The 24,975-nt window shown below is 46.3% G+C and overlaps 1 long non-coding RNA gene across 2 annotated transcripts; it reads right to left on the minus strand.

The window, feature by feature from the left end:
* Positions 1 to 1,957: 1,957 nt before the first annotated feature.
* Positions 1,958 to 14,601, minus strand: LOC133084405 (uncharacterized). Of its 2 annotated transcripts, none has more exons than XR_009699437.1 (4): positions 14,467 to 14,601; positions 11,809 to 11,940; positions 3,764 to 3,854; positions 1,958 to 2,111 (listed from the first exon to the last, which is right to left on the minus strand). It is a non-coding gene; the product is annotated as an uncharacterized LOC133084405 (long non-coding RNA). The 2 variants fall into 2 exon arrangements; XR_009699438.1 differs by lacking the exons at positions 11,809 to 11,940; positions 14,467 to 14,601 and adding exons at positions 3,945 to 4,026; positions 4,364 to 6,067.
* Between the last annotated feature and the right edge of the window lie 10,374 nt (positions 14,602 to 24,975).

The following is a 24,975-nucleotide window of genomic DNA, read 5'->3' on the forward strand; positions in this document are numbered from 1 at the left end:
TCTATCTCTGCTTCACAAATAGCTCTCTATGAGCTCGAGCATCTATCAACACTTCAGGGGTCTCCAGTTACAAAACAGGGCCAGGCCTTGGTACCTATGAAGGTAGGTTCGGCCGAACTCTCCTGAGCCGTCCATGAAGTTCATGCGAGGCCTACACAGTTCCATTCCCACCACGGACCACCAACTATGGCTCGAAACTGGGAAGCAGTTAAGAACATCTCCCACACTTAGGGTATCCTGCATTTCCCAGGCCAGAACCTACAAAAGTGTCCCTCAGACAGTGCTGGTAAACAGATTGCCCATCCCCCCTCCCCCTCACTGCCCCCCCCACTCCCACCCCAAGCCCATCTCCTACTCTGTGAAAGACCGCAGCCCCTGCGGTTGCCAAGGGAACCAAGCCTTTTATTCCATCCCAGTGACTGGCTTGTTGGGGCTGAGGAGTGGGGTAACAACTGGTGCCCAGGCCTTTAGAAGCCTCCCACCAGACCCTCCATTTTCTCAAGGCGGGGAGGGGTGAGCTGCACCCCCGTTGCCTTTTCACCCAAGCCCAGCTGGGTGGCATGGAGCCCTTGGGCTCTCAGGAGCTCCCTGGGCTGCAGCTCAGGGAGATCAGGGCTCCCCAGGCCCTCCTCTGGCCCTGGCCCTTTCCAGAGGACAATAGCCTCCATGCAAGGGAAAATTCCATCGCCTAGGGTTCAAGTCTCCAAGGAGTTGCTGGGGCCTCTGATGAGCCTGGAGTGGGCTCTGAGGAGCCGCTGCAGCTGCCTGGCTTGTTTTCCCCCTCGCTGTGTTTTGTTTTTAACCCCTGAGCTGCCAAGGATTGTTTTTCCCCAGCAAATGCCTGGGAACTGAGAGGAAAGAAATAAGGCTTTGTTCCCTTTGGGGAATGAATTGGGAGAGACAGGCGGTGTGAGGCTCCCACCCCTGCACACACATCTGCCCCCCAACCCATACCCAGGAGGCTGGGAGCGGGGTGCTCCGGGGCTGCGACTGAGCCCCAGGGGCTAGTGGAGAAGCGGAAGCCGCTTCAAGATGGCAAAGGAGCCGAGAGCCATTTTCTGGGGCTCAGAAGATATTCAGGAAATAGGGATGTTGGGAACTGGAAATGTCTGCTCTTTCCCATTTCAAACCCCCAAACCGACTCATGCTTTTCTCCCCCTGCTGTTCCTTCCCAGATCTGCATAAGGAACTCTGGAAGGAAAGTGGAAGGAACTCAAAGTAAAAAAATAGGAAGATCAAGACACAATGTGTTTAAATACTAGGTTAATAAATGGAAACACTTAGCAGTCCCACTTCTACGTTTACCAAAAAATCCGTTTGACTCAGGAATTTAATTTCATCGCAAATCAGCTAGAAATCAATGAAAAGTTTGGCCCACTGCCATTTTGTTTTAAGAACAAATGAATCACAGGTAGGGATCCATGAAAGAATTTAAGGATTATTTTGATCCCATTTAGAAACAGCAAATTTCTTTTTCTTTTCTATTTTTTTAAGGTAGTAATTGTTTGTATTTATTGAATGCCTGTTATGAATCATATGTGTTCTTTTTCTTCCAATTTTATTGAGAAATACTTGACCTCAGAGCAAATTTCTAAGAAATCATCAACCCGCTCCACTTGCAGCAGGCCAACCAGCTGTAGTGAATACCCAGGTGTATTCAAGTACGGACTGTTGGTCTCTCCATCAGGAATGACTGAGAAAGAAAATGCTCTTGTCACTCTGCAGACAACAGAATGCAAATGAACACAAGCCAGGCCTAAGTGTTGACGGGATACAGTGGATGGTCTGCAAAGAGCATCTCTGTACCTGGGCATACCTGCTTCACTCCTTGAAAGAGGATCCCTGACCCTGGTGTGTAGGCAGTTGAGGAAGAGGACGATGTGAGCTGATAGAATCAAAGTTTCGTGCTCACGTTGGAAGAACGCAGATTGGTACATAACGTATGGACGTGTGCAGGAGAAATAAATTTTATTAAAACTTCAGCCCTGTTAACTTTTCACGCATTCAGCTGAGGCTCTGGCTCCCCGTCTATTAAATCCTGCTGACACAGGGTCCCACGTTGCTTTTGGTCCATCCTTCCTCCAGTGTGGCAAGACTACATTTTCAGGAAGCTGTTGGGCAGAGTGAGGCAACTCAAAGCTCTGAAGAAGTGTCTACGTGCCTTTTAGGATCGGGGTTTAACCTCCCCCCAGGAATTTCCCAGCATACAGACAGAGGCCTTGAGAGAGCAGATAGAAGGCTGAGTCAAGCCAGGGCTCAGCATCCTTGAGCCTGGCCGTGGCTCCCCTCATGTCATCCCCTGCTCCCTCTCTTCGTCTGGTCCACGTACATGGAGCCCCAAGCTCCTGCACCTCAATCCATACTCCCCATCCCAGTATCAGGTACCAAGCCAGAATCGACACTGAGCCCAAGTTCTCTGAGAACCGGGCACTGCCAGCAGCCCTGAACCGGGCCATCTCAGAGGTGGGCTCAGTGCCACATAGCCTAGCCCCCACCAGTGTTGACTGTGCATTGGACCATCTATATTCTTTTTTGCAGCTTTTCTTAAGACAAAATGCTGGCCATTGGGAGACTGGCCAGGGTTAAGGTGGAGCTTCAATGTGGCCATTTTCACAGCCCCAGCAAAGCTCCTGGTTGGTGCCAAATTCTCATTGAGTTGAATAGAATGGAGGAAAGCTGACCAAGCCATCAGAATAATAATAGCTAACAGTTACAGAGTGATCACACACCAAGAATGTTCTAAATGTTTTCTGTGCATTATTTTCACCTCATGCTAATCCTATAAGGTAAGAGCTACTATTTTTTTATTTTATAGATGAGGAAACCAAAGCAAGGCTGCAAAGCAGGCAATCCCAAGTGCACAACTACTACCTCCCCAAGGGAGCCCAGTCCAGAAGCCTAGGTTGTTTGCCAGCGTCAGGAGGCCCGGATTCGCATTCTGGCTCGGCCTATTATCCACGCGAGTATTGCAGACTGTCCCAGCTCCTAAGCTCCACTGCCCTCCTTGGTCAGGCACGAGGTCTCCCAGACCTCCCAGGTCCCTGGCCATCCTCAGATTCTATGAAGAACAGTGACAGGCAGCACGAGTTGGCACGAGGATGGACTCCAGACAGGGCAAACCTGACAAATCACCACTCACCCCACACATGAGCTTTACTATGCACGTTTCAGTGTTTGGGGAACTATGTGTTCTTTTGAAATGTGTCTGTTTGGGTCATGAGTAAGTATTGGCAGAGAGAGGACGGGTGCCTTTTTCCAGTTAATGAAGTGAGGCTTCATGGAGAAAGATTTTCTTAGTCACATTTCCTGTTTCACACTGACCTTTTCAAAGGAAACCCACAAGTGAACCAGTGCCAAGTCCTGCTTATAAGATCTACCTACAGGTATAATAAAGATGATCTAAATAAAGACCGCAGTGGGCCAAGCTTAACCTGAATCAGTGGAAAGAGTAAGACACTAAGAAGGTCTGATGGACTGAGATAAAGGGGTTAGTGACACTCCGTGAACTGCAAAAAAACAATGACATGTAAGAGATTTGAACGCTTGTTCAATAGGGATCCAAGCAGAGAGGCGGAGAGAAACCCTGCAGCAATCTCCTCGTTGGTCTCTATGTACTTAGGGCTTAGCCTCTTGTTAAAACAGAGGCTCTGAAATTAAGAGAGATGCTTGGCATGATTTCAAAAGAAGGAATGATGCCTGCGTTGTAGAATTAGTTATGGGAATCGAGATTATTTAGCCTGGTGAAGAAAGGACCAAGAAATACCTGAGGAACCGGAAAGCTGGCGAGGGTTGGTTACTTGATGGACGAGATGGCTGAGGTGTGCCTCCACAGCTGTGACCACAGAATGGGAGGCCTGCACAGGAGTAGAGACGTGGAAAGTTCAAGGATGTGCTGAAGATGCCTGGAGAGTGGAGCAGATTGCCGAGGCCAGGGCCGGCCTTACCTGCCCAGGAGAGTTGGACCATCAGGTTTCAGAGCCTAAGTCCCATGAGAGGAAGGGGACCAGCTGCCATCACTGTGCATGTCTACACAAGGAGAATGTCACAGAGGAGAGGTGAGGTCTGGAAAGCTTTGTTTGTTTTGTTTTAAACAAGGAGCCCTGGAATTGGACTGACGGTAAAAAAAAAAAAAAAAAAAAAAAAAAAAATCAGGCAAAGGAAGCAGTGGTAACGTTAGCAAAAATGGAACAGGAAATAGGGGCAGGAGGTGACAGGCAATGACCCAGAGAGCACCTAAGAGTTAGAGGGTCTTGGTTTTTTTGTTTTTTGTTTTTGTCAAGTAAAAAAGGACTTTTTTTTTAATAGGTAATACAATCCGTGGTCAGAAATAAAAACAGAGAAAGTGATAATGTCTCACTCCTACCTTGTCCCCTCGATCTGTGCAGTTCTCATGTCCATATGCCCATCTGTATTCAGTTCTTGCATAGCCTTCCAGAATTTCTTTGTGTAATCATAAGCAAATGTAATTATAGATATTTGCCTTTTCAATTCTTCTTTTGCACAAGGTAGCATGATATCACATATATATAGTATTGTGCTCCAGGCTTTTTCACTCAAAGAAGCATTCCAGAATTCTTACCTTATCAGCAGGTAGGGAGGTTCCTGATGCCTTTTTGCACAGGGAATTGAGAGAGAGGACCCTGAAGTGTTCCTGACTGGAATACCTTCAAGTCTCTTCCCAGCTAGCTTCCACGTTTCTCTCCCATCCAGCTGCACACCTAAAACTCTCACCCAGACACAGAGTTATTCTCAAATCCCCTCAAACCCTTCTGTCCACCCCAGAGATTTCTTACTCAGGCACCATATCCAACAAGGTTCCTGAAGAACTTACAACAGTCTGTTTGTCAGAGAAGAAAGTAACGCTGCAGAGAGGGAGCGCGGCCAGACGTCAGCATTGCAGAGGAAGAAACGCTCCTTCGTTCCCAGAGAGCACCTGGCCCTTTGTGCGGCAGGATGGAGCCCTCAGCTGCCGGGCCCCGAGCTTCAGGCCGCCCCTTACCCCAGTGTTCCCTCAGCCACCCCACCCTTTCTCAGCTCGGTCAACCCAGCTGTCCTCCCCCGATGACAGACCTCCCAGGACTGAGATCTTCAGTTTCCTCCCTCGTCCAGCCCTGACCAGCCTGGAGGCTGAGCGACTTGGGGACCTGGAGGCCCCTCTCTGCCAAGTCACAGTCGGGTGAGGCCCGAGGGCTGGTCAGATGGTGTCCACATGGTCCTCAGCAGGGCACAGGTGGCAGTGGGGAAGGCGGGGTGGGCACCTCTGCCAGGCCATCACTCCACATCTCACTCCTCCCCTGAGGTTGTGCCCTGATCCCTACTGCTCGGGACCACCCCAAACAGCATCATGTTCCCAGGGGTTTCCACCTGCCATTCTGTGACTCCCCTGAAATAACATTTTGAAAGGCGGTATGTGTGGTGGTTATGAGCACTGGTTTAGTGTCAAGCAGTTGTGGGCTTGTGTCCTGGCTCTGCCCCTCACAAGCTGGCCTGAGTACACCACTTCACCTCTGAGAGTCTCAGTTTCCTTATCTACACAATGGAAATAATACTTATTTGGGGGGATTACTATGAGGATTAAATGAAGATGATGCTCAGACATAGAGAACAGACTTGTGGTTGCCAAGGGGGAGGGAGGGTGGAGGAGGACTAGATCGGGAGTTTGGAATTAGCAGATGTAAACTATTATATATAGGATGGATAAACAACACGGTCCTACTGTATAGCACAGGGCACTATATTCAATATCCTGTGATAAACCATAACGGAAAAGAATATAAAAAAGAATGTATGTACCATAGAAATTAACAAAATGTTGTCAATCAACTATACTTCAATAAAATTTTTTAACAGAATATATGTATATGTATAACTGAATCACTTTGCTGTACAGCAGAAATTAACACAATTTTGTAAATCAACTATACTTCAATAAAAATAAAAATACATAGCACAGCGAGATCAGCTCCGTGCTTTGTGACCACCTAGAGGGGTGGGATAGGGAGGGAGGGAGGGAGATGCAAGAGGGAGGAGATATGGGGATATATGTATATGTATAGCTGATTCACTTTGTTATACAGCAGAAACTAACACACCATTGTAAAGCAATTATACTCCAATAAAGATGTAAAAAATAAATAAATAAATATAAATAAATAAATATTTTTAAAAAAATAAGGTGATGCTATTAAAAGTCTCAGTCTGGTGTGATCAAATGCTCCAAGAGTGGCCACAGTTGTCTCTCCTCCACCTGCCCTGCAGAGCCTAGCACCTGAACACAAGGAACAGGTGGCCCCCTGGCTGGGGGCCACCCGTACACAGGCTGGCTTTGAAGAGACTCACACAAGTGGCAGCCACAGGTGAGAGAGGGCATCAGCCAAGCTAGCAGTCTCAGTGTGGGCCTCTGCCTCCTAAATTTCAGGGCACAGAAAAGGCCCTCCTGCTCCTTGCTCAGAGTCTCCGAAAGCATCCGTAGCTCCTGACCCTGGAAAAACATACCCACACGGCACAGGAGATTGTTTAGAAAGGCCTCTCTTTCCATGCACAGCCGCTGCCTGCTTAGCCGGCTAGTTTCTGGTTTTTTTCTGCAGTCCTGGTATGTAGGCCTGGAGGAGGATTGAATCTGGCTACAGCACAGCCCCTTGATAAACTCTGAGAGGGAGCGAGAGGCCAGGCAGGGCCCACGCTGCGCTCCACTGGCACCTGTGATACCCCCTCTACTGAGCCACCCGGGGGCCACGTGCTGGCAGGGTCCTCGCCCTTTCCAGGCCCCGCACCCAGACCAGACCCTGCATGAAAAGAAGTGTCCACAGTGCCTGTATCCCACCAGGCTCTGACACGGTAGCCTCAGGAATTCACCCCCATCCGGGGTCCTCCCACTCCAGTCTTTTCAGGAACTTCTTAAACAAGGTGAGATGTGGCCCCACAACAACATAATCCATGGGCACTGCCAGGGTAACTGTTCACCAAGGAAAGGAGTCAGGAGGACCCCCAGTCCAGCAGTCTCCCCATGGGGTCACTCCAGCATGCTGTGTGTCCAGTGCTATAGGTGGACTGAACCTGAACAGAAAAAATTCCTGGGAAACCCAGCCGTTTTTGTCCTTGGGTCCCTGGGTTGTATGTTTAGAAGCTGTCTTGGCTTAAGTAGCTCTGTTCAGTTTTAGGATCTGCAAGGAGGATTGCCAGCCCAAGATGCTAAACGGCCAGATCCATTAGACTCCTGAGCTCCCAAGGGCGAAGATGAGGGGTAAAATGACCCCAGGGTCCCAGCACCTTTTAACAACTTCCTGCCATGGCTCCTGAGACCCGGTCTGACATGACCCTGCCCACTGGCCAGTCTCATCTTGAGTCACTCCCCGTTCTTCTGTGTTCCACCCACAGACCCTCCCTCCGTTACTCCAAAGCATTTCCCATCTCACCCAGGTGTACCCTCTTGCCTGGGATAGTCAACCCCTCCTCTTGCCTGGCTAACCCCTACTTCACCCTGTTCTTCTACATTTGAGTTTTAAAACCTAAGTGCAGGATTTAGGTTCATCTTAGCCAGTTGAGATCTTTCAGGATGCTAACCCCAGCCCCCAGTGTCCTGCCTATTTATCTTAATGTGTGACATCTACTATTTCCAAATAATCCTTCCAATGTTTTTATAGTTGCTGTTGGTGTGGCTCCCTATAAGTCTTCGTCATCAGGTTGGATAGGAATGGGTCCTGCAGCCTGCTGCTAGAGACTTCCTTCCTGGAAGTTGACATTTATCCGCCCATCTCCATGCTAATGGCAAAAGGATGCGGTGGTTTTCCTGTTATCAGTTGCTATGAAACAAATCAGCTCAAACTTAGCGTTGTAAAACACCAGCCACTTTATCATGCTCTCAGATTCTGTGAGTCAGGAATTTGGACAGGTCACAGTAGGGATGGCTCTCCTCTGCTTTATCATGTCGAGGGCTTCAGCTGGGGAAAGTGAATGACGGGGAAAGGGCGGGTCACCTGAGCAGTGGGGGCTGGAATTATCCAGAGGCTTCTCCATTCACATGTCTGGGACCCGTGTTAGGATGACTCAAAAGTGAGCTCAGCTGGGACCGCCCCACTTAGACCGACATGTGGCTTCTCCGTTTGGCTTGGGTGTCTCATAGCCTAGCATTTGGGCTCCAAGTGAATATTCCAGAAGGCAGAAGCTATAGAGCCTTTTATGACCAAGCCTCAGAAGTCACAGAGCATCACTTTCCCCATACTTTACTGATCAAAGCAGTCACAAGACTGTCAGATTCAAGGGGAAGAACACAGATACCCCCTCTGGATGAAAGGAATAAGAATGTCAAAGGCTTTTAGAACAGCCCTGGAAGCCTATACTGGTGCAGAAGCACTTAGAGCTGGGAGTCCCTCACCAAGTCAGGGCATATGTTCTTGCTGTCAGGCTACTCAGTGGCGATAAGTAATCAAGGAGAAGCAATATTCAGGGTCTCTGACATGCCTGCAGAGAAGAATATAGGCCAGGCTTCCACAATTGGGACACTTTAACAGAACTGAGATTCCAGGTGGGTCTCCTGATATTCTCCAGAAGCCCAATATCACAACCGGGGCATGCACAGGGTCAGACCAGCAGCATGTGACATGATGCCATCACACAGGTGTAGCTGAACACCTGCAATCCTCCTCCTGAGAGCGCATGAGAGTTTATCAAATGCCCACGTTGAAATTTAAAACTGTCTATGGCAGGTTCCTGATCTGACAATTCAGACATTGTATCAAAAAAGGAAGGCGACCAAGGCTTGTTCCTGGTGAACCTATGCCAGCTTCTAGTGATCACCATGCCTTTCAAAAGCACATAGACCATCCTTAACCATCTTGGCTGAGATCAGTGTGGATCTCCCCAGACTGGGAAAGGGAGTAGTGAGTACACACAGATCAAGAGGGAAATAGGAGAAAGCAAGGAGGAGGTCTTTAGAATTATTCCTAAATTCCTCTAGAGATGTGAGAAGAAAGGGATCCCAAGGCCCCGGGGGTTCAGGTGGTCCCAGCCTGCCAGCAACCTGGCTCTTCCTCAATGTCCTGCTTCAAAGCATGCCCCATTTCTTTCAGAAAGAAAAGCATCTGCACTGAAAGGGGGTCACTTGAAGGCCATTTTATTTCACAGGGTGGAGTATTTGGGACTTGGGAGGAGCAGCAGAGGGGAAATAGCTTAGAGATAGATCTGAGAAAAAGTGAGGAAAGTGAAATTGATTTTTAGGGGGTGGTATACAGTTCTTCCTGTGGAAGCTGTGTGTAGTAACCCAGAGTACTATCACTTGCTGTAAGTCATCAACCTCCAGGTCTCTGGCGGACACAATCCTGGAAGCCCAGAGCGGGATGATACCTGTTCTGAGACAATCTAGTCCAGCCCTCCCATTAGAGGGATGAGGAAACTGTGGTAGAGTCCATTGTACTCACAGAATATCCAGTGCACCCCTTGCATTTCCCAGTCTTCCTTGAAGCTAGTTAGGGATCATGTGATTCATTCTGGCCAATAGACTATAAGTGACATGTCAATTCCAGGCCCAAACTCTTAAGAGATGGTGTGCCTCCTCCATCTCTCTCTTCCCCTGCCGTGGTGACCTTACAGGCCGCATGCTTCAATAGTATGGCTACAAGATGGAAGAGGTTCTATCCATCCTCATCAGAGCAAGAAATAAAGCTTGATCATGTTAAGCTACTGATGCTTTGGGTTTATTTGTCACTTCAGCATGGCCTGGCTTAGCCTGACTAATATGGAAATTGAGTCCTAGAGAAGGGAAGTATGAATATTGAGTAAACTTGAGTGATGCCTATCAGATCCTCCTCCATCAGGAAAGCAGAATCAGTGCGGATACAATGGTAGGATTTTCTGTACAGGGGTGATGATCAGGCTGCATTGATCTGCTCACTTTTGTGTGGTGCTTTATAATTTACAAAGCACCTTCATGGACCCTACCTTGCTTAATCCTCCAGCAACCATCTCGGCAGGACCATCTTCAGCTGTATTTTCTTAGGACTTTAAAAGACACGGCCAAAGTCATACAGTGAGGAAATGATGGAGCCAAGGCTAGAATCCAGGCCTTCCCCCCTAACACCACCTAATTGCGTCTTTAAAAAAGATTGTAACTCTCTTTTGCCCTCCCCTCTCCAAAAAGATACTGGTTGGTATAGGCTTATTTTTTCCTGTAGGTCTATTTTTGCAGAAAGTTTATTTCAATATGTAAATAAATATTTAAGTTTTGCCTTGAGAAGATTCTGGTAGCCTTGGAGATAACTGGAGGTACCCCAAGGAGTCACGGAGCCAGGGCTGGGAAACTCCACCTTCAGGGGTCCCTGGCTGAGAGAGTCCCCTTGGCCGGTCCCTGAGGAGCCTGAGCCACTGTGGTCCCTATCAGACCAGCAAATGAAGAAGTTGGATTGGACCACATCAAAGCAAGATTTCTTCAAAAACTCCAAATCAGAGCCAGGTTCCTCTTCTTCACACCATAGAGAGTAAGTAAGAGGGACCTTCTGGGGCTGCTTCCTCTTTCAAACGAAAGGGGAATGGCTACAGGCCTGAGAGTGGCCATTTATGTCTGAGAGTAGGCGACAAGTTAAAGGCCAAGCTCAGGGACCCAAGCTCCCTGGGGCCCTGTGTTTTCCAAATTACAGCCTCAGCCACAGGGAGCCTGAGAGGCCCAACCCCTCTGCAGCCCCCAACCCTGGCTACCCACCTGGGCCCACCTGATCTGGATGTCACTTCAGACCCTCATAAGTCCTTCTCTCCTGGTCAACACCCAAATGGATAACCCAGTCCTGGGGTCCCATTTCCCCTCTAGCTCCTTCCTCCAAGGACCTCCATAGTCTGACCTCCACCTTCACCTTGATTCTAAAACTTCCCACCAAGGCCATCACCAAGATGCTATTGTCCAAACAAGAAGACTGTAGCTTCAAGTCAGGCGTCATCACTTACAAGTTTCTGACATTGGGTAAGCTACTTACCTTCTCTGGCCTCAGTTTCCTCATCTGAAAAATGGGGATAATAATAGGACTGGGTTGTAGGGTTGCTGTGAGGATGAAATGAGTTAATGTAGGGAAAGCACTTGGAGAAATGCCTGGTTCCCATGGTGTATCATGTGATGAATAGAAGTTATCAATCCCTCATCCAAAATACTTGTGGCCAAAGATTATAACTTTTCTCTTTTTTAAATTGAGATATAATTGACATATAATATTGTACTAGTTTTAGGTGCACAACTTAATGAGTTGATACGTGTATATATTGTGAAATGATCAACTGCAATAAGTTTAGTTAACATGTCTCTCCCATAGTTACAAATATTTTTTCTTGTGATGAGAGCTTCTAAAATCTACTCTTAGTAACTTTCAAATATACAATACAATATTGTTAACTATAGTCACCATGCTGTACATTACATCCTCAGGATTTATTTATCTTATAACTGGAAGTTTTTACCTTTTGACCACCTTCACCCATTTCTGCCACCTCCACTCCCCACCTCTGGTAACCACCATCTGTTCTCTGTATCTATGAGTTTGGTGTTCTCTTCTTTCTTTCTTTCTTTCTTTCTCTCTCTCTCTCTCTTTCTTTCTTCCTTTCTCCCTCCCTCCCTCCCTCTCTCTCTCTCTCTCTTTCTTTCTTCCTTCCTTCCTCCCTCCCTCCCTCCCTCCCTCTCTCTCTCTTTCTTTCTTTCTTTCCTTTCTTTCTTTTTTTAGAGTTCACCTATAAGTAAAATCATACAGTATTTGTCTTTCTTTGTCTGACTTACTGCACCTAACTTTTCTTATTTTAGAAGGTAATATGGTATATAACCATCTCTTAACATACCTTCCTTGGTGGGTGCCAGGGCAGTGCCCCATGGTCAGGCACATTTGTGATTCTGCAGCCAATATGTCGATGTTCACTCGGAGAGGGTTAAGTAAAGACGCAAAGAGCCTCTTCAGTTCAGGTCAGGTTTTGCTGCCAGATAAGATTTGGCAACACATTAACAACAACAACAAAACTATTTTTATTGTTGAGATATTTGGATTTCAGCCTTTCAGACAAGGGATTGTGATTCATATTAATAGTATTACTAGTATTCATATTTACACATTGGGATTTTTCTGTCACCTAGAATGTAATGTGTGCTCGATGACTCCTCCCCAGGAGGCCCTGGCTCCAGAGGTCTCCCCTGCAATCTCACCCCCACCTTATTTCTCGCCCCTTGGATGCCATAGCCCATGAGGGTCGGTGCTGTACAATCTGAGATCCTTTTATGTTGATATCTGCTGCGTAGCCCCATGTACCTAAGTCAAATCTTTGAGGGCAGGAAGAGTGTTTTCTAATTCTCTGGTCTTCTTAATAACAAGTACAAAGTCGAGTAGACATTCGGTGCTTAAAAATGCCTCCTGCATGACTTCTGCTGCCCACTCTATGATTCTCCCTCTAATGTTGGCTTGCTTGGCACTAGAAGAGACCACATGGTGTCAGGAAACCATGTGGCTTCTGTGTTCACTCAGGCCTGGGTTTGCAGCCCACCAGGCACCTCACTGGCCACCTGTGTTTCTCTTTATCTCTAAGTCTCAAGTTCGCATCTGTAAAATGAACACAGTAACCCCCCAAAATGTATTGACTATGTTCAATATACTAAAACCTTTCCTAAGCCCCTATATGCTTTAATTCACTTAATTCTCACAACGACCCTGTTGAGACTACCATTTCTCCAGCGAACGCCAGGCACTGTGCGTAACATACAATTTACCATTTTTTCCATTTTAAGTGTACAATTCAGTGACATTAAGGACATACACACTGCTATATAACCATCACCACTGTCTCTTTTCAGAACTTTTCATCTTGCCCAACTGAAATTCTCTATCCATTAAGCAACAACTCCCCATCCTCCCCATCCCAGCCCCTGGTAAACTCTGATCTACTCTGTCTCAATGAATTTGACTATTCTAGATATTTCATATAAATGGAATCATACAATATTTATCTTTTTGTGCCTGGTTTATTTCACTTAGCATAATACTTTCAAGGTTCATTTACATTGTAGCATGTGTCAGAATTTCCTTCCTATTTATGGATGAATAATATTCTATTGTGTATCTATACCACATTTTGTTTATCCATTCATCTAATGATGGACACTTGGGCTGCTTCCACTTTTTGGCTATTGTGAATAATGCTGCTGTGAACATAGGTGTACACATATCTGTTCAAGTCCCTGTTTCAATGCTTTTGGATATACAAATACCAGGAAATGGAATTGCTGGATCTTATGGTAATTCTATGTTTAATTTTTTGAGGAATCACCAAATTATTTTCCACAGACGCTTCAATACATTTTAGTTATTATTTCTTCATCCATTCACTCATCACACAAACAGTTAGTGAGTGTCATCCATGTGCAGGCACCTTGCTAGGTTCTGGGAACTCGTGGGGAGGTTGTAGCATGGCAGCACATAGGAGGCACAGGCAACGGTACAAACAGTACAAATGCACGGCTTGGGCTTCTTCCCTGTTTGCCCTGGTTTATCTCCCCATCTACCTCCTCTTACAACAAGTTGATGACTCTTTCTCAGCACCTTTCCCATTTCACAATCGTCTCTCCCACCACAGTTCAAAAACCTCTCCACGCACCTGCAGGCTGAGAGAAGCCCCTTCCAGACTCTCCTTATTCTCACCTTTCTACCTTCCTTAAGACTACTTTGAATCACATCACCTTCCCTGAAGCTTGCAGAAGCTCTCGGCCATTATTAAACTCTCACTTGCCAATCATGGATCTACAACCTCTCTCCCATCCCATTGGTCTTCATTACTGTCTGGTCCCCTAGGCAACCATCCCCCACCCCCCACCCCAAGCATCCTCACACACCCCTCCCTGTCCCTCTATTCCTCCATCCTGGTGTCTCCCCAGCTGCCCTGGGGTCCCTGCCAGGCCCAGCCTGCCTTCAAAGTGTAGCAAAAGTTGGATTTTCCATCCAGAAATACGAAACATTCTTAGTTACATAGTCACATTCTTTTGTGAAGGCTTTCTATATGAATCCCACCCTGAAGCTTCAGGCCACTCCTATTTTACCGAATCAATTTGGTTTTAACAAATTTCTGTACATGAACCCTCTCTCACCACCTATTTCCATTATAAAATTGGTAGATGGTTTGAAAGAAAATGAGCTCATGAAAGGTCTCCCAAATGTCTGCTGGGACAACTATGGGTTCCCATCCCAAGGACCTGGAGAGTCATGTTCCACACCATTCCACCGGGAACCACAGCTTGGGTCCTCTTCTACAACATTCCTTGGGGAACCTCGGCCTTTTACTTTCGCCCTCTCTTGGCCCCCTTTCTGCTAGGGATCTTCAGTAGGACTCAAGCTCAGCCTCTCAGCGGTAGAGAAATGCCTTGAGGTGAGCTTGTCCCTCCTTTTCTCCTACCCTGTGGTTGGCAAGATTTTCCCAATGGGCTTCTTGCTGCTTTCAGGCCTTTTGGAGCCAACTTACCTGTGGAGGTTAATGTATAGATCCCCTCCTGACATCCCCCAAAGTCTCTAGCTCACGTCGAATCACATGGTTTCCTAAATCCCAGTTTTCTCAAACGGGAACAATGGGGAACTTCAGTTTTCCCTTCTCTTCTCCACCTCCCACTCAGTTCTCACAGCTTCCTCTTAGGCCCCTTGACCCATAACTGGCTGGGAATTCATGCTCAGCCAACCTGAAACATTAGCATACCTAAAACCCACATTTACATTTTATTACTTTGCAGGAAGATGACTTACAATACAACCTACAATAAATGGAAGAAAAGAGAAATTGACACAAGTTCTCCTGGGTGGAGGGTGGGCGATATATACCTATATATTATTTTTAAGACTTTTTTTTTTTAATGAGAAGGTGATTAATGAAGTAGCCAGGCCTGTGGTATGCCGGGTGTCTTATACCACTGGTGTTTCTGCTTCATTTACCCAATTCTTTTTTTAACCAGAGGAATTTTTCCCTAATGGGGAATCCCCTGATTTTGCATTCAGAGCTCTCCAAATTTAGTTCCTCCCCTCTTTTTGTTTTGTATTTATCTGTCAAACACAGCCAGACCGAGAAAGTACACTTTGAAGTGCTGGGGTGGAACATTTCTTAAGGTCTACTGTGGGCTGTGCATTTCTTAAGTTCAAGCCTTGAAAAAGGGTAAATCATTCCAGGGCACCAACTGGCCAATTTTATGCATTAGAAACTCTAAGAGAAATTAGAGCAAACTTGCTGGAATTCAGTTTCACATCCATCTTGTTGGTCCAATGAGTTGATGCTATGTTACATGACAGCAGGGCTCCCCAGGGCCCCTGAAAAGCAAGGGCCACACAAGCCTTTGAGAAAACTCTCCTTAACTGATGCAGCTGACCCTCTCCTACTCGGTCAGCTCACAGCTCCTGGAGCACACCTGCTGCTGACACCGCCACCCCATCCCGCATCAGGACCTTCCTCTCAGCCTGCACCATAAGCAAAGGCTGGTGACACCTGGGGACAGAATATCCGGAGATGCCCTTCAGCTTTTGCAGTGTCCGGAGAAGAACACTGCCTCCTGCTCTCAGTGGCTCTGCTAAGATCACAATGAATATGAAGGGAAAATCAGACCATCCAGAGATGCTGCTCAGGGACCCGTCATTGAAAAACTTTCGGGGGAGGATGTCCAGGGCAGCAACCCTGTCTAAGGCCATCCCCTGGCACTCCACCTGGACTCCACGCCCTTGTGTTGCCCAGGGGTGTCACTCTGCACTGGGTGCACTCTCCCTGCCCAGTTTCTCCTCCTCTACTGAAGCATTCCCATCAGTGCACACACATGTTTTACTGCTTTCCATCAAGAAAGAAAGAAAGAAAGAAAGAAATTGGGGACTTCCCTGGTGGCTCAGTGGTTAAGAATCCGCCTGCCGATGCAGGAGACAGGGGTTCAAGCCCTGGTCCGGGAAGATCCCACATGCCGTGGAGGAACTAAGCCCGTGCACCACAACTACTGAGCCTGCGTTCTAGAGCCCGTGAGCCACAACTACTGAGCCCACGTGCCACAACTATTGAAGCCCACGCACCTAGAGCCCCTGCTCCGCAACAAGAGAAGCCACCGCAATAAGAAGCCCGCGCACCGCAACAAAGAGTAGCTCCCGCTCGCCGCAATTAGAGAAAGCCCGTGTGCAGCAATGAAGACCCAACGCAGCCAAATATAAATAAATAAATTTATTAAAAAAAGAGGGGGCTTCCCTGGTGGCGCAGTGGTTGGGAATCTGCCTGCCAATGCAGGGGACACGGGTTCGGGCCCTGGTCTGGGAGGATCCCACATGCCGCGGAGCGGCTAGGCCCGTGAGCCACAATTACTGAGCCTGCGCGTCTGGAGCCTGTGCTCTGCAAGAAGAGAGGCCGCGATGGTGGGAGGCCCGCGCACCGCGATGAAGAGTGGTCCCCGCTTGCCGCAACTGGAGAAAGCCCTCGCACAGAAACGAAGACCCAACACAGCGATAAATAAATAAATAAATAAATAAATAAACAAACAAACAAACAAATAAATAAATAAATAAATAAAATTTAAAAAAAAAGCAGGTGGAGGGACGATGCTTCATTCTAAAAAAAAAGAAAAAGAAAAAAAAGAAAGAAGGAAGGAAGAAAGAAAAAGAAAGAAAGAAATCCCTTGGAACAAGGTCACTATTCAGCTACCACCTTATTTATCTTCTCCCTTTTGGAATAAAATTCCTCAAAAGAATTGATTTTCACAGTCACTATCCTCTCTCCTCCCATCTTCTCTTGAACCCTTTACAACTGGGCTTTGCTCCCCACCACTCCCCCGAAACCACTCTTGCCAAGGGTTACAACAGTACCCACTGGTCAATTCTCAGTCCTCATCTTCCCCACCTCTCAGCACCATTGGGCCAGTAGACCACTCCCTCCTTCTAGAAACTTCTTTCTCCCAACATGTCTCCCAACATGCCTGTCTCTGATTCTACCTCCCTCACCACTGTTTTCAGTCCACCTGACTAGGTCATCCTTAACTCCAGGCTCCATCCTAGCGTCCCTCCTTTTCTCTGGCTATGCTCACTCCGGGGGCGACCGCATCCCATCCCTGCTTTGAGAAGCATCCATATGCTGATGAGTTTGCATCCTGGCTCTGACCTTTCCTAGCTAGGTGACCTTGGAGAAGTCATGTAACCTCTCCGTGCCTGGGTCTCCTCATCTCTAAAATGAGGTGAATAATAGAATCCTGTTCATAGGGTTGTTATTATAAGGATTAAGTGAGTTGGTATCTGCAGAGCACTAAGACATGCCTGGTAGGTTTATGAAGTAAATGCTCTTCCCACCCCTTCGCCTGGCCAACCTCAGCTCACACTCTAAGTCTCAGTGTAAATGTTACTGCTAGATTTCTATGTGCCTTCTTCTCCTTGTCACACTTATAAAATTGTGATGGATACATTACCTCTGTGGCTGTTGTATCTCTCTGCTACCTGGTTAGCCCCTGGAGGGCAAGGACAGCACCCTCCTTTGCTCTATCCCCAGCACCCAGAGTGATGGGGGCCTGAGGGGTGCCACCATGAAGAGTCACTGGATGGATGAATGAACCACCAAACACATGAATAGATGGACTCTAAGTGGCTGCTGTGACCATGGGGCTTAATTAAGGGGGTGGATCTCTCCTAAGAAAGGGGCTGAAGAAGAATCTTGATTAGGACACACTGAAGAGCCTGGGCCATAGAAAGGCTGTGAACTTGCATCACCATGACCACCATGGAGGCTCCTGTGTCCCTCTGTGCCCAGCTCCTGTGCCCTGGATGACAAAGCTTTATCCTGCAGCTGTGGTTGGTGCATCTGAGCCACCTGATGTTCTGTGGCTGAACAAGGTCCAAGCTAACCCACAAGGTACGGGAGGCAGGGATTCGGTTTATACCTGAAACGGAGATTCAGTAAAGAGCTGGTATTTCTGAAATGGACTTACTCTGGCCAGCCTGACACCATGGAGGCAGCCAGTGAGACGAGAAGGTGGCTGCAGTCAGATGGACCTGGATTGAATCCTGGCTCTGCCCCAGGTCACTTGTGTGACCCTGGGAAGAAATGGTTGAAATGCTGGGCCTTCAGTTATAAAATAATAACACTCCTAGTGCTGTTGGGAAGATAAAATGAGGTGCTATGCTTAGCACATGGTGGAAATGAACATTTTTACTTCCCTTTCTCCAACCTGGAATAGAAGTTTTCCACAGACAAGGAAAATGGTAGAGATTAAGAAGCTCCAGGAAGGAGCAAAGCGTTTGCCGCATCATGAATTACACGTGTTTGACCTTGGGTAGGGTGAATTCAAGCATGACTCAATTCAATTCAATTCAACTCATTAAAAAACTATTTGTAAGGACCCTGCTTTGGGCACGGCTATGTGACAGCCTAAGGAGAAGATAGCAAAATTTCAATTTCATACCTCTCTCTTTTTGTTCCTCTAGAACTCTGTGTGTAAAGCCATAAGGGACTTTTTTTTAAAGTCTTTAAAGTCCTGCTCTGTTAATCCCATGATTCAGATGGAATAAGCTTTAATGAGGGGAGGAAATTATTGCTTGAGTACCAACACTGTCAGATGCCTTCAAGTGCTTTCTGATGAAATTCCCCCCGCCACCAGGTGACGCAGGTATTCTGAACACATCACTGAAATGAAGCCCCATCTCTAGAGTCCCAGCAGGCAGGGCCTCCATGAAGGGCTGGAAAATCCCCGAGACTCAGAGTGCACTTAATCATTCTGCCATGACTTGGGGCTTTAGGGAGAGACCAGAGGAGCCAGTTCAAACTTGCAGAAGTCCTAAGCCCTAAACATATTGTACCATCTGCAATGTGATTCAAAATAAAGACACTACAAATTCATAAAATGCAAAACTTGTGTGTATGCTGAAGTTAAAATTGCTTCTTTCTAGATGTATCTCTTTCCAAACAACACAATGTTCTGGATAATTTTATCAAAGCTGCATTTTTTTTCCTTATTGCTTTGGGACCCCTGACTTGCTAGTACCTTAATGAGGCCCTTGGTCTGCCTATTGGGTTGGCGAGCAGCCAGTGTCGGCTGGGTCCTCACAGATCAGGGGTGAATGAGGTCAGGCAAGGCCAGCTATGTCCAAAGCCCGCTGCTGAGGAGTTATCAACTCTAAACGTTTCATAGGGGCGTCCCTTATAAGCACGATTTAGAGAAGCAGAAAACACTGATGAGGCCCATGAGATAACCAGATAGAGAGATAACTAGAGAACTGTTTCAAGGTCAGTGGATTTGGCTGGATGCTCAAACTCATCTTCACTTCTTTTTTCCCCTCTCACATGAAAAGAAAAGATAGATGTGTAACCTCTCCATGGGTCGGCACAAGATTTTCAGGTAGAAAATCTTGGTCCCCGTTGAATAACTCCCAGGGCTCAGAGGGTTCCTTGGGAAATCTGTTGACAGTTTCTTGTGGTCTTAGACCCAGATGCTACTCTCCAACAGGCCTTGTGATCATGATTTTAAGTATCTCTGGGAAGACATTGAAAGAACACAGCCTCAAAATAATACTCGGCCTTAACATCCTAAGGAATGCATAGCAAAAAATGTCATAATACCCATTGTTGGCAAGGATGTAGGGAAATAGCAATTCTCATAAACTGCTGGAGGGAGTGTAAATTGACATTTCTTTTTTAGAGTACAAATTATAAAACCTATCAAAATGTTAAATGTGTACACACCTTCTCTGACTCAGTTATTTCATGTCTAGAATTTTATCCTACAGAGGTGCATTCACACAAGTGCTCAACAATATATGAGCAAAGATATTCACTGCAGCCATTTTTATCACTTTTTTAAAACAGGAAATAACCTAAATGTCCATTAATAAAGGAATAGTTAAATAATGTATGGTATATCTGTTTTATGGTATATTACGCAGCAGTTTAAAAAAATATGGTTAAGATCTACCTACATGATATAACATGGAAAGAAGCCCACAACTGCTCATTAAGTTAAAAACACAAGTTTTCAAACAGTATGAACCAAATTATGTTTAAAAAAAAAGTATGCACATATATATTTGTATAAGCATAGGAAACATTAGGAAGATATTATGTCATTTGGGGGGAGGGGCTCTGGGTGATGGGGTAGAGAATGTGGGACTTTTATTTGTTGTTTTTCTATATCAAATTTATATTTTTTTCATATAAGGAACATATATGACTTTACTATTAGGGTTGTTTTATTTTTTTAAGAAAGTATGGAGGCCTTTGGTGATGTTTTGTCAACAACACATGCCACGACCAGAGTCAAGGCCACCTCACCTCCATGAACACCGTTCCAGGCTCCATACTCCTCTGAGTATGCTGAACCCAAAGCTTTCAGAGAAAGATGCACGCTCACCTCCTGCCAGGGGAGAGGAAATGCTCACTGCTCTGTCTGCCTGTTGCAGACAGAAAGAGCTTTGCAATTTACACAGTGCCTTCCCTAATGTATCTCCCAACATCCTGGGAAATGGACAGGAAAGGATTTTTTTACTTCCATTTCTACAGGGGAGGCTGGGGGTGGAGATGCGGGAGTTACTGATCCAGCCCCTGATCACATGACTGGAAAGTCAGAGAGCCACCCCTGGATCTGGTCAGAAGCAAGTTAAGCAGCTGCACTCTCTCCCAGTGAAGGAACATACCTGTCACCAGGACCAGACAGGAGGTGCCACTGGGCCAAAGCAGGCTCTTCCTGGTCAGGTCTCGGTGGAAACAACCCACATTGTCTCCTAACTTTTCATTTTCAAGCTGACACAGTCAAATCTGACTGTGAAATCTGACACGTCAGGGACCCATCCTGGCTCTTGAAACGAGGTATCTTTGCACGTCTCTGTCTTCCGCCATCTGTTGCTTAGTAATGCATTGGTTTGGGCTGAATTGTGTCCCCCCAAAATTCACGTGTCGAAATCCTGACCACCAGTGCCTCAGAATGTCACTGAAATTGGGGATAGCATCTTTAAAGAGGTTACTAAGTTAAAATGAGGTCATTAGGGTGGGTCCTAATCCAATATGACTGGTGTCCTCATAAGAAGAGGGAATTTGGATACACACATACAGAAGGAAGACGATGTGGAGACACAGGAAGAAGATGACCACCCACAAGCCGAGGAGAGCAGCCTGGGACAGGTCCTTCCCTCACGGCCCTGGAAAGGAACCAACCCTGCCGACACCTTGATCTTGGACTTCCAGCCTCCAGAACCAAGACAATGAATTTCCGTTGTTTAAGCCACCTGGTCTGTGGTACTTTGTTACAGCAACCCTAGCAAACTAATATATGCATCTCTCAGAAAACAATTTTGTATTCCTTACCTCCCAAATTCTTGAGAGAGGACCTCGTTTTCCTGTACAAATCATAATATCATCTAAAAAATTCTCAAGAGACCTGCATTAAGATAGTCCAGCTCTACAAAATAATCAGTCCTACTATCCTAGACTAAGAATTCTTTAGGTGGAACCTCTCAACAATAAGTGAGGAGGACAAATGTGCCTTGGGTAACTCTAGCTTAGCAAATGTCTGTAGGTGAAGCCAGGTAGTGGGAACACTTCCAAGAAGGATCTGGGCCCATCTGAAGATGAAGAACCCCGCATTGTTTTGCTTCAGGGTCCTCGGTCTATTTACAGATAAAATGAAATCCCTCAGCATATGAATCCTAGGAAATAGGAAGCCCTTTAATTTGTTCCAAAGAAGACAATTTCTGTTTTAAAAGTAGGGATTTATGTATTTTTATGATAAAGTAATACTCCCTTTTAGAAATTTTGGAAAATATAGAAAATATAGAAAAAAGAAGAAAATCACTATAACCCTACCACCCCAGACCGTCTTTGTTTACATTTTTGTGTATTTTTGCTTTGTTTTACATAGTTGTATTTCATAATTGAATACAGTTATATATACAGTTTTACATACTTTTTTATTTATAAAGCATTCCTGCATGTTATTATAATCTCTCTGCAAACATCATTTGAAATGACTGCAAAATATCCCATCAAGTTGATCAGTTTTCTCAAATGTGAACTGCAGAACATCTGCACCAGAATTACATGACGTATGTTAAAAATGCAGATTTCTGGATCTCATCCCAGACCCATTAAGTCAATCTCTAGGAGTGGAGACTGAGAATCCTCAGCTTAATAAGCTTCTCAAGTAACTCATCAAGTTACAAAAACTTGAAAACCACTGAAATTGGTGTAACCAGAGTTTGATACCACCTTACCCCAAATGTTGCACATTTCCATTGTTTGCAATTTCTCCTTTTATATACAACTGTGTGAAGAACATCTTCATGCATAAAGCATATTGCAAATTTTACAGCATTGCCTTACGATGGTTTCCCAGAAGTGATACTATTTTGAAAGATATGAACATTTTAAAGATTCTTGATAACACACAAAACACCTGTACACACATTCAAGCACATAGCTCGCTCAGGTGTCAGGGAGAAGTCAGTTGCCAATTACTTATCTGTATTCCTGATATATACTAGCTTTTCTTTTCCAGCTCTCTTTTCAACAGAGTTCTGTCTTTCTCACTGAAAATATTGAGTTGGATCACAATAAAGTAGGCAAGGAATGAGCAGACAGTCAATAAAATGTCCTTTATTGATACATAAAAGACTCTGGCCTAACCCCATGGAAAACCAGGGCCACAGGATAACCACGGGCACTCCAGGGATTATAGATGCTAACCAGAACTCAAAACAGACACAGTATCACCCCATGCACCCCTGTCCCACATGCCGCAAGAACAGTGCTCTCCTGGACTCAAGGTAATGAGTCAACTTGAAGGCAAATGCACAGCAAGGATGGGTAGAGGTGGAGGCTGTGTTCACCCTCCCCCCTGAGGAGAAATCATCTTTCAAAGAACAAAGAACACAGCAGCTGGCAGGATCTGGGGACCCCGTTGAGGAATATTGGTTCACAGAGCCATGATGCACTCACAGTAGGGCAACTTACAAGCTGACAAATGGAATGTCAAATGCTTAGCCGGGGGACTTCCCTGGTGGCACAGTGGTTAAGAATCTGCCTGCCAATGCAGGGGACACGGGTTCCAGCCCTGGTCCAGGAAGATCCCATATGCCACAGAGCAACTAAGCCCACGTGCCACAACTACTGAAGCCCATGCTCCGCAACAACAGAAGCTACTGCAATGAGAAGCCTGCCCACGCACCGCAACGAAGAGTAGCCCCCGCTTGCTGCAACTAGAGAAAGCCTGCCTGGAACAACGAAGACCCAACGCAGCCGAAAATAAATAAATAAATAAATAAATAAATTTTAAAAAGAAAATGCATAGCCGGCATACTGGTATTTGACTGTGTGTTGAAAATGGCTCGGAGCAGGGGCGGGATGGAAGGAAATGATATGGAGATACCGGCAAGCTAAAGCAGCCCACTCTGCCATTGAATCAGGGCAATGAGAACTCATTCATTTGTTTAACTGGCCTTTATACAGCATTTCCCATGTGCTAGGCTTTGGTCTAAAAGCTTTACAAATGCTAACTTGTTCAAGCCCCACGATTAAGCCTGTAAGGTATCATCACCCCCATTCTACAGATAAGGAAACTGAGACACAGGGAGGCTAAGTAACTTGACCAAAGTCACACAGCTAATAAGTAGAGAAGCCAATATTTAAATCCAAGCAGTCTGGCTCCAGAGCCTATGCTTTTGGTCACTACTCTATTTTGCCTTAGAAGAAAGAACTAGGAAGCTTTGGGAACCCAGCACACAGAAAGAAATTTTAGAAAAATTTTAGAAAACTCAGGTTGTTCATTACAAACCAGTCTTTCAGCACCAGTCTTCTCCTACTGGTGGAATAAGAAGCCACTCCCAACCCCTTGGTCACCCTGCCTGCTGGCTCCAGACTGCGGCATCTAAACCCCTGGGGTACCCTCTCCCTAGTACAATAACTCCTCCCCTTAGGGATCACCTCTGTATTTTATACGAAGGACTGCAAAATCCATCATCAGAACCCCTCATCCCTTGCCTCCAAGGCCTTCCGCCGCTGCAACTAATTATGTGTGCTGTAAACTCCCATGTGGAAACAATCTACAGGATTTCCCATCAGACCTGGCTGGCTGGCAGCTTACATGCCTGCACTGAAGCAAGCCTGCCTCCCCTTTTAAACAAACACATTAAGTTAATAATAACACCAACCACGTTTGACAGCCACGTTTACTAATTAATTCTCATTTGTTCCTTCTGTTAGGCAGCGGGGCTAGGACCTGCCCAAGCGACTGAGGAACTGATTTCTCTTAAGATGGCACCAGAAAGCTATTGGAGAGTTTAACTGAGCACCTTCCTTCCTGTTCAGCCTTGCACACTGGGCTGGTGGCCTCACCTAAGCTCCCTGAAGGCCATGTTTGGGACAGAGAAGAGCCTACAATTGCCTCCTGCTCACATCGGGTAGTGAGCTGTCCTGCCCCTTGACATGAGTACAGGCTGCTCCTCGAAACCTCCCCTTCCGTTCACCTGGCAGAGCCAATGGGCACCATCCTCCCAACCACTCCTAGGAAGGCTTGATTGTGACGCCATCACAGATGACAACCGTGGCTCTGAAAGGTCAAGTGACATGCTCAAGGTCACACAGCTTGGAAGCAACAAGACCTACTGTCTGCAGCCTCACCCTTTGCCCAGGGATGATTGGTTAAGAAATTTGTTCCAGGGGATGTAATAGACAGCTTGCAGGAGAATAGAAGTCTCTGTACCTGGCCTTGGGCTCTGACCACCAGAACCCACCCTCTCACCCCACACCTGCCCCCAGAGGCCTTTGGGCTCTGGGCATTCAAGAGCTAAACTGTTTGCAGGCTCTGGAGGAAGAAGGGCGGATCCTTCTGGAAAGTTTCTCCTACTCCACAACCTCTGTTCCCTTAATAAGTTTATCCAAAGAATGCTGTTGCCTGGGGCAGACAGCCCTGGACTGATGGCTTCAGCCATGTCATCGCTGGATTGCACCCCAAACTGTTTTCAGGTCATGGCATCCCAAGATTAGGAAATGTTC

The sequence above is a fragment of the Eubalaena glacialis genome, chromosome 2 (assembly GCF_028564815.1).
Source record: "Eubalaena glacialis isolate mEubGla1 chromosome 2, mEubGla1.1.hap2.+ XY, whole genome shotgun sequence".
Lineage (NCBI taxonomy): Eukaryota > Metazoa > Chordata > Mammalia > Artiodactyla > Balaenidae > Eubalaena > Eubalaena glacialis.